Genomic DNA, 11,170 nt, shown 5'->3' with positions numbered 1-11,170 from the left:
CTGCCAAAGTTCAAAAGAAGAGGCCCGTGACATCAAGGCGTGCTTAAAAGTGTAGCACTTTGTGACGTCACGCGGAACTTAAAATTGACGGACTAAAAGTTTTTAAACTCATCATTAAAATCAGGCTCCCCAACCTGTCTGAACAGTGTGGGTGGGTGACATTATGCCAACGATTTTAAATGTTAACACTAGTAACACTGTGTTAACGTGTTATTATAGGTATTATTGTTTCAACTAATCGTTTAATGACACTATCGGTTAGTTTAAATGGCGTGTCTATGAATAAATTTAAAAGGTAATTGCTATTGAGCTAGAGCTAGTAGATTAGTTAATAATAATTAGTTGCATAGTAAAGAGCACTCTAAATAATTTACACAAACATGACAAGACGTTGATAATTAAATAAGTTAAGCATTTTTCCAATGTCACCAAAGAAAAAAGTCCCTAGGTACAAGAAAACAGAATTATTATTCTACACTTGAAATTTTAATAAAGTTACAATTAGGTAAGTGTACATTCAAACTTTCAGTAAATTTTAAAAGGCTTAGTCATAGTTTGCGAAAAAATGACGTCATCTCTTTGCCATAGTCATAAAATAGATGAGAACACATTTTTAATTGGTCGTTATCTCGTATTGAAATAATTATAGTGCTTGTGATGTTTAAAGTTGTCGTACCTAGGTGGTGTTTTCCGCGCGGCTTTCCACTATATGCCTAAAGCGTACTGTTTCTTTGGACACATTATGCTGTCTCCAAGTAGGGTTGCCAGGCGTCCGGCTTTAGCCGGACATGTTTGGCTTTTTAGGGACTTGTCCGGCCAAATATTGCCTTGTCCGGCCTGTCCGGCTTTTGTTAGGCTTTTTATTTGGTTGCCGCGCCAGGCGAAAGTCGAGCCACAGAATCATATATGAAGCGCACACATCAGGATTACTCACTCATGAGCTGACACTAATTGTGAATTGTAAAACATGTCCGGCTTTTAGGGTAAAATGTCCGGCCAAATGAAGCACAAAGTCCGGCTTTTGTGATTTTGGACCTGGCAACCCTATCTCCAAGGCATTATCTTGGGTGGGACAAATGGAAGGCAGACGTGCTCGGGGCAGGGCACCGACGAGATGGTCGGACGCGGTGAGGAAGACGGTGGGCGGGGGTTTGCATCGTGCGGTCCACACAGCTTATGACCGCAGTCTGTGGAGGGACACTATCAGTTCTGTTGTCGCGATCCTCATCAGTGAGGGACCGAGGAAGAAGAGGTGGTGTTTTGGGAAATAAGCGATAAGGTAGGTACTGCATCGCATAACTAAGTACTTACTTACACAGGTATAATCAACATTGGCAGAAAGAATTCCTGTGGTAGTTTAAATCCGACGACATCGTAAAAGCAGGAAGGCGCTGGATGCAGGCCGCTACCAACCGGGCAACATGGAAAGCATTGTGGGAGGCCTATGTTCAGCAGTGGACGTCCTATGGCTGAGATGAGGATGATGATTTAAATTCGCGGGATAGAGTTCATTAAAAAGACTTGGGTAAGTATTAATTCATTTTAATCAGCGTTATCTTGGTCATTTATTATTAGGCGCTTTCAAAACAGGATACGATTGATAGGTAGGTAGGTACTTATGTTTTTTTTTGCTAATATGAGTACCTACCTAATTACTTAACGATGTTAGAAGTCAGTCAATATAAACTCGTCTTAAACATAGGGAAGTTTCTGATTCCGATGTCAGATGTCTATTTAAGTTAGTAATTGACAAAGTTCCACACGTCTCGGGCCTATGCTCCCTACAGAATGTCACAAGTACTACGCATAATTGGCATAATTTAGACACCAGAAGTCCTATTTCGATTAAAAAGCGAGCAAAGTTGTAATTAAAGTTATTAAAAAGAAAAAAATATAGGTATTATAAAGGTGTTTCTTACTTAAATTCGAAAGTGGGTAGGTGGTATCAACTTATTACCTACATAGGTAGGTAGGTACCTAACAAATTACGTTTGACTTTTGATTTGATTTTAACAGATCGATTATAAATTGAAACCTATTTGAGTTTTAAAAAACTTTATTGTCATCTTAATTTTATGAAAGTTGGCAGAATAGCGTTTAATGTATTTTGCATAAATTTAAAATGTGTCGATCAGTTTAATTTTATCAGCCTTGTCAATTTTATTGGAAATTTTTGAATATTAAATAAAAAATAATAACCTATTCAAATTAGACGCATCGTTTACCGTATTAAAATAAAATTGTTTGTTGAGCATTGTTGTTCCAGTAGGTATAGAGGTAAGATCCCTAGGTGAGACCAGTGGGTGTTAGGCCCATCACCCACATTGCACGGTCCCACCCTGTCTGGGGGGGCCAGTACCGTACCGGCAGACCCCCTCTTTAGCGCGGGAGGCCCGGCACAGGCTGGGCCATGCGTCGGCACGGCGTGGTCTGAATCTGTAGGACCCCACGTCGTGCCAGTAAAACGCAGAGGGTGCACCGCAGGTTTTTAGTGGGTATACTTGTCGGGTGACAGCCGCTATTGCTACCACCCGACAAGGGAGTCCCACATAACCCGTCGCTTCCCCCGAGGCGGCGGGTACCTATACGCAAAGTAATTTCCTGCGCAAAAAAAAAAGGTATAGAGGTAAGATAGCCAGTTCCTCCGTGGTTGAGGATTCCGGGTGAAGCTCGCTTCCACCTTCCTGATCATGATCATCACTTACCATCAGGTGAGATAGGTACAGGCCAAGAGCTTCCTCGTTGTGGATAAAAAAAATGAATAACTAAATCAATGGTCCCACATATTTGCAATATGCAGTAGGTTAGTAGAAATTTCATTTCATAAACTTCGATTTCATTATGACTGGACTTCAAGTTTCAACAGTCCACATAACTTATCCCATTGGTTTAGAATTTGAACTGAAACAGAAGTTTGAAACTTAAGCGATTAAATCGACTGCAGAACTTCACAATTAGTTTATAGCGTATGGAGTTTGTAATTAATTTATACTGTGTAATACATAGTAGTTAGAAACAACGTGATTGATTGTTGTTGAATAATTCGATCATAATTCCGAAAAATTATATTCGGTCGTTTCGGAGAAGTTTTTGTTTAGAAGTCATCATCACGTTGTAAATAAAGAACAAAAATCGTATCACCGCCTAAATTGTGATAAGTAATTTACTAACATTTTGTTTGAGTTTTATTTACTGACTTTAAAGAGTACCTACCTAACTAAGTAGTAATAATATTGTTTATGTAGGTACAGGCAGTACAGGTACAAAATACGAAATGGTCAGAGTAGGTTGCTATTGAATAAAATGAAAGTATTTTTTATTTTTTTAATACATTTATTAACACATTTAATACATTTACCGCGTATACAAAACTCTACACACATAAATCATGAGAAAATGTATGGCACAGTTGTGTACTTTTGCACAAATAAATAGGTACCTATTTACTTATTTATTAGCATAGTTATAAAAAAATAAACTTCTTTCGGTAATTGCCAAGTAAATCATTGATAGCATAATTATTTAAAATATAAAAATTATGTAGGTAGTATGTAAAATCGTAAAAATGCTAAATAACCAGACTCTATTGGTAGTTATAAATTACTTATACATTAAAAAACAATAACTATGTTATGTGTATACTTGTAGTCATACATACCTACTCTACAATTCCTATTTGTGTATTCAATACATTTTTTTCGGTCGAATCAATTAAAAGTTTTTAAGTTAATAAGCAATCTTTTTTCTTCAGAATTCTCTACATCAACAGATATTTACGTAACTTAAAAATATCCTTAATAATAAAGAAATAAAATTATATTATTTGGTGTAACGTAACATAAGTACTTACAATAACAAAATAATATTAATACTGATTAATAATAATAACACCACTGCACTTATTCTTTATTACCTAAGGAATAACCTACTTACTGCCTACTTAAGTTTCTATACCAATTTCAATTGGTTTCTTATAAATATAACTACAGTATTAAAACCATTTGTATCGTCCTTCCTTAATTATCAAATGTGGTGAATAACTTCATTGATTTGAAATGTACAACTTATAATCCTAAATACGTCTTTACCTATGAAATTGCCGTCGCCGCCGTTGAGATTTTAACGAAAAATCATTTACCAGTACAAAAAAATAAAATAAGAAAGCTATTTGGGACTATCTGCTGGATTCCGAAATGTTAATTTTAATAAAATAAAAATAGTATAATAATATGTAAATAAAAAAAGGAATTGAAAATAAAAAAAAATACAAAAGTATAAAAATGATATCATTAGCTGTTGAGTTTATATTTTGTCTGTTTTCTAACTGTTTTACTGTATGTTTTCCAAATAAAAAAAAAATATCCTACTGAAATTAACATACAAAAAAATCAACAATTTCACAAGTAAAGAGTAAAGACCTACCCTAAGACAACACCAACTGTACACACTACTTTGAATATGCAGCGGGACTCGCATTCGACTTCGATCTTCGATTGGAAAAAAATTACATAATATCCTTTGGATACCTACTTATTATTAATACTATTTTATAGTATTATAATATACTTATCTAATTATATCATCCTTGTGTTTACACGCCCATTATCCATGCGCTTTGAAAGTGTTTGTTAACATAATAAAATAACTCAAAGTTTCTATCTATTCTATTCTTACTATTAAAGGTCTTACAATGAGGCCTACACTCCCACAGTTGGGCATACGGGTTGAAGAGGCCTGGAGGAGGCCTGATGTTCGCATATTGTGGGTCGAATCACGAAAAGGCGTATCTAACAAAATGGCGATACTGAGTTAAACACACCACGTTATTAAAAAACATGCATTTTATAACCTCACAAAAGATCGTAACAGAATTCTTTTTCAGGAAGCCAGTATTGACAAGTAAAAAGGGCCTGAAATGCATTTTCCATACTTCAACTTTTCTTTAAACGTCGCTCCTGTAAAATTGATAAAAATCTGTTTTTTTTTAATGGCTCGCGCGGCTTGCGCATTTGCCAATGTCAAGGTAGGGAAACGGATATCAATAAAAAAGCGGAATTTCGAATTTTAGGGCTAGGATCAGAATAGGTAGGAACTGGTAGGAAGATTATGCCTTTTCGTGATTCGACCCACGATATTGTCCCTTAGTCGCCTTTTACGACATCCATGGGATGCGCAGGAGTGGTCCTATTCTACTCTGCCGGAACCACACGGCTGATCAGTTAATCTCTCCCAATCCAATGGATTTATCTTACAACTAGGTGTCTAGTTACACTGGTTAGTTTCATGTCTATCTATTTATGTCTCAAATCTATTGTGCACATCACATAACGTGGCAAAACACTGTAGGTACTTTATTAACTATAACAAAATTTACAAAAAGAAATTGTATAATTTTGTTTCTCTCTTTTTAGTTGGACGCTTTTGTCAGAGAGGTCGTGTTGCGCTGACGAGGTACACGGTAGGGTGTTCGGTATTTCGGTTTCGGCAAATATTTTTTATTTGCATTATGTGATTACTTATTTCTTAAACCACTCTATCAATTTGCTATTTTTGTGCAGCATCTTCCTACTAACATTATAAATGCGAATGTCTGGATGTTTGTTACTCCTTCACGCAAAAACTACTGAACGGATTTTGTTGAAACAAATTTCAATACGAGGTCCACGCGTACGAAGTCGCGGGCGGCCGCTAGTAGATTATTAATGACATCTTTACATGAAAAAAATTCAGCTATTATAATTTCTTAAAGATTAGAGTCGCTTCTCGTGGGTTCAATTCCCGCCTTAGGCAGTTCCATTTTTTCAAGTTGTTTTATTTAAAAATTAAGTGATACAACACTTTATATTTTTTCGATTTTTATAACATTAAGTAATACGAAAAAGAAAGCTAAATAACTAGTGCACAATTGATAATAAGATACAATAAATATACACACTTGGACCGTTGTAACTAGTCATCGTATACCTATAACTAACTAAACTAATATAAGTAATGCCCTCTCAGTTAGGAGGCGCAAATACTTTTCTACTTGAACCCTCATTTTATGAGTTCTCCTTAGGATTGAATGCTTCAATGTATATATATACATAACTTATATATTAGTAGTTATTTTAGGGTTGTTATCTCTGGCTTTGTAGCTTATTTTAATACTAAGTACTTAGTACAAACTCTAGGAGTGCCTACATTTTATCCTTTTTCACGTCGTACGTAGCATTGTGACTTGCCAGTCAATTTACATGCATGCTTATTATAATAACTTATGACTAATATACTTATACTAATCTTAGTTTAATAATGCAATGATAATAAATAGAGAGTAAAGAAAAAAATGCTTAACTAAAGTAGAGAATTGTAAGGGCGCCTTAAAAGTTTATGACCGATGGCGCCACTGGCGAGTAAGGTCATGTCACTGGCCAGTTGGATGCGTATAGAAACGCTATAGTGACGCAATTTTAGTGCGGTAGTGGCGCATTCGTGTCATTTACGCGATATGGATGTACCATAATTAGGTACTTCACCCTTTTTATAGGGCACAACGTGTTATTATTTTTCAGTGGTTTTCGAGCTTATGATAAGTGAATAAGATTCAAATCATGGTGGCAATATGTAGTACAGAGCCATTCACTGAGTTAATTATTTAGTTATTGTAATCGTAACTCGTTTTTGTAACTGAAAATTCGGTGCGCGTGTGATGCATCAAAGGCGCTCTTATGTATGTAAGATATTTGGAACGGAGCACCGATCGTGACACAGTGGCGCCACTGTAGCACTTCATTACGCTTCTATTTTGCAGTACCAGGTAAGAAATAAAAGTACAAGATTCGTCAAAAAAGGTAATAAATACAACCTCAATGTAACCAAAAATTCTACCAAGACTGTACAAAATAGTGTAAGTATAAGTAACTTTTTTTGTAATTTTTTTTCTTAAGTTAATTTTATAGTTTTTTTTGTATTTTTTCTTAAATTAATTTTAAAGATTTTTTTTACTATTTTTGTTGTTTTTTTTTATTTTTAACAACTCAACGGCACGTAATTTACTCACAGGCTTTAAACTTTATTTTTTATTTTTTTTTACTGATACAATTTTTTATAAACTACTCATTAGTAAACAACAATAAAACCCATTTCAATAAAATTTATAAAAGTGAATTTTTTGAATACTATGTATTTTAAACTTTAAACTTAATTTTGTAAACAAAAACAGAAATTATTAATATTTTTGAGATAAATTCCGTGTCACAGAGTTTGCTTCCATATTTCTTAATTTAAGCTGTAGTTACGGATTGTAGTTCTAGTAAATAGTTAATTAAAGTAAAAAATAATGTTCATCAACGGTGTATTTTTTTTATCATTAAATAATGATATTATTACATTAAATCAGAGGTTGAATATTTTGTATGTCTTTCAAGCTAACCCTTTCATATTTTATGTCCAAACAATGGTGTCTGATATAAAAATAAGGGAACACAATGTAGAATATTAAAATTTAAATAGTATTAAATTCCCACTACATAACTTTCAAACAAACAAAAGTATAATTGCGCACTAAAATAAAAAAAAAATCCGTAACTAAGTACTTACGTACTTTTATTGTTTTTGCCTTAAAAACCTGAGATCAGGCAAGACGTTCATTATTAATTAACGCTACTCTTTAGGGGGTGAACTGCACGTTTTAATATACATATTACGCTATTAATACTTACTAGAACTTAATTATTTTTATCTCTGCATAGATTTTTTTTCAATGCCAGCCCAGTGGTGACTTGCCAGTCAATGTACATGCATACTTAATTCTACAATAGGGAATATGTATGTTATAATAAATGATTTTATCTATCAGCTTATAAATGATAATAAATTAGATTAAACAACTAAAATGTTTTCTTTTTTTATAATAAGTACTAAAATTAAACTAAAAAGATAAAACGTTGCATTACAGAACAGATAAAGTGTTGTAGGAATTAACTGGGGGTGACGTCAGATAACACGATGGCACGCTAAAGTATTGTACACTGCTTGTTGTTTCATCGTATACAGTGACGTCATGACATATCTGTAGCTAAAAAAAGAATAGAACTGGATTATTTGATAACGTCTAAGTTAAACAACATTAAAGAGACTAAAGAACCTGCATATTCCCTATTCTATAGTACTTTTAAAGTACCTATGTATTAATAAATTTCATAATCATTGTCTGCCTTTTAATTATCTACTTATGAAATACTTACAACTTTATGTGAGTCATTATACCTCATTTTTGTTAAGTGACTTCCCAGTCAATGTACATGCATACTTATAGTACTTAAAATATATCTAATGTTACTTAAATAATAATAAAATTATTATTATAAATACGACCTAACTATTCCAAATATTAGGTATGCGACACTTCTTGTGACTTGCCAGTCAATGTACATGCATGCTTATCTTACTAACTTACAAATATTTAATAAAACAAAAACAGCAACATAATTATAATATTATCAGAGTACAACCTGACATAATTATTACAACTATTATTATGGTAAATCAATTCGATTGATTGCATTCTATAATTTTAGGTATATTATAATACTTATTTTATAGGTGTTTGTTATAATAAAAGCGTACAGAGATAAACATCAATATGCTATGGTTAGAAAGGATGACATTACCATAATAAAACTCGTAATAATGTTACAAAAACATAAAATGAACTTAAGTTATCAAATTAAAATAATGTAAAATCTATATTTTAAATATTCAAACAAAAACAATATGAACTCATGAATATAAAGCTTTTAGTGCCTACTTTTTAGAGCATCAATGTTTGCCTTATTTCTTAATTGAACTTTAACACTGGACTTTACTTTTTATAACTACCTACCTACTTAATTAATATTGGCTTAATTATAACTTTTAAAACTAATGCTTGTCCTTTTTCTTGAGATTGTGACTTGCCAGTCAATGTACATGCATGTCCTTAGCATAACTTACTAATATTATCTTATAACTACAGTGTATTTCTGTTTGAACTTCCGATAATTTAACGTACCTACCTATTCTACGTTATATTTCATCGACAAAAAGTACGAGTATACAAAGAGCGGTCGCACTCCTCGCTCGCCCTTCTGAATGGGAGCCATTGTATTTTATATTTTTTCATATTTTTAAGAACTTATGGAAACTCCATTTTATCATTTTATGTTGTCCTCATACACGAAAGCGAAATTATTTTAAAGAAATGTTACGGACGATATTATGCTGACCGTCCGGTTTTTAGGTAGAGCACACTAACTAAAAACTCAATTATTTTTCTAGTTTTTCGTCTAAATCGAAGATTTTTGCTTATGTTTTGAAAATAAATGCATGCATTATTATTATTAAAAGGGGTAGGTATCTTTTACACTTTAGGTCGATGTAATTTAACAAAGAATACGTGTCTAAAGTATAAGAAGTTCACATAGAAACATACCGCATAGTAGGTACAGTAACAAAATCAATATTATGTTTACAACAGAAACGGAACAACAGAAAAACTTTAACCCATAATTCTAAACCAAGAGCTAATAAAATAATAATTCATATTTCTTTAACATTAATTAAAAAACTGAAAAGAATGTCCTTACACCATACATAAACCGATTAATATAAAAGCTCACTCGTGATATAATTAGTGTATTAACAAATTACTAATAATCTTATTAAAAAAACCTTGAATGGGTTAAAAAAAAACCGTTTCAAATTGTAAATACAATAACACTTACTGCTTTAGTTATTATACCTACTTAAATATTATTAATTGTCTACACAAAGTTATATTAATTTGCCATCCTCATGTTATTTGCTTGTGACTTGCCAGTCAATGTACATGCATGCTTACGTCTAATCAATAGGCTCATCTAAATATTTATTATTATTATTATGTAGCAACTGAAAATCTTAATTTACTAATCAGAAAAAAATACCAAATTATTTCAGCCGACATTAAATCTTATGAAAGTCTAATAAATGAGTTAAATTAGTATTAAAAAAATCATTAAGTACCTACCTACTTCAAAAAAAAATGTACTCACTCAAACACAATTTGTAATCAAATACATGTAAAATATTATACATTGATGAAATAATAGAAATAGTGTTTGAAATTAGTTATTAATAAGAATGTAAAAAATAAATAATAATGAATGTAAGTAAATGTTAAAAAATAATAATTTCAGCGATACACTTAACGATATATCTATTTTTTTCTACTTGTGTATGAGATTCCACCGTTTCTTGTCGGTATATTATTTTAATTATCATCTAATATTATTTCTATTTTTTCTACTTTATTGTTCCAATCGCCAAATCTTTAGAAAATTATAAATTACTGTAATTACTTAAATTACATACCTACTTATGTCTTAGTTATGTACAATTAAACAAGTATATAGTGGAACAGCGGGACTGTGTTAATTATCCTCATTTTGAGCTCTGACTTGCCAGTCAATGTACATGCATTTCATTAGCCTAAAATTAATAGGTCATACCTATGAAAATTCCGTTTCATATGAAAATTAACTGAAACTCATTTTCACTATTTTTAAGGAAAGAATATATTTTTTTCTTACTGAAATGGGGATGAAATGTTTTTGATGATTTTCAGTTAAAAAATCAAAACAATATATTCCCGAACTCTTTAAAAGAAAAACAAAACTATAGAATTTATTAGAACTAAAAACTCGTAGATATTGAAAAAAAAAAACAGTTATTTCACAGATAAGACCTATTATTAATATTAATAGTCATAATATCTACCTAAGTCCTTACCTAATCATTAGCTTCTAATGAAAGTCCTACACCTTTTTTTGAAATATTTTGTAAATCTATATGATTTTGACTTTTCGCGCGGAAACACTAGCCGCCATGTTGATTCGGCTTGTGACGTCACTCTGTTAGTTTCTATAACTTTGTTTATTTATTTTTATATGGCGCTGCTAATTTTACTGTTTGAAGGAGCTGGCGTTATTCTGTTGCAAATAAGGTTAATTATTTTAGACTTAACATAGTAGCTAGGCTATCTTATTCTAATCTCAAAAAAATATATTCTCATTTATAGATCGGAACCTACATTATAGCTAGGCTATCTTATTCTAATTTCAGAAAAATATACTCTCTTTAAGATCAAAATACGTGACCTACTAGGTGC

This window comes from Ostrinia nubilalis, chromosome 19 (assembly GCF_963855985.1).
Source record: "Ostrinia nubilalis chromosome 19, ilOstNubi1.1, whole genome shotgun sequence".
NCBI lineage: Eukaryota > Metazoa > Arthropoda > Insecta > Lepidoptera > Crambidae > Ostrinia > Ostrinia nubilalis.
The sequence above is the reverse complement of the archived record's forward strand: the minus strand, read 5'-3'. Positions refer to the sequence as shown.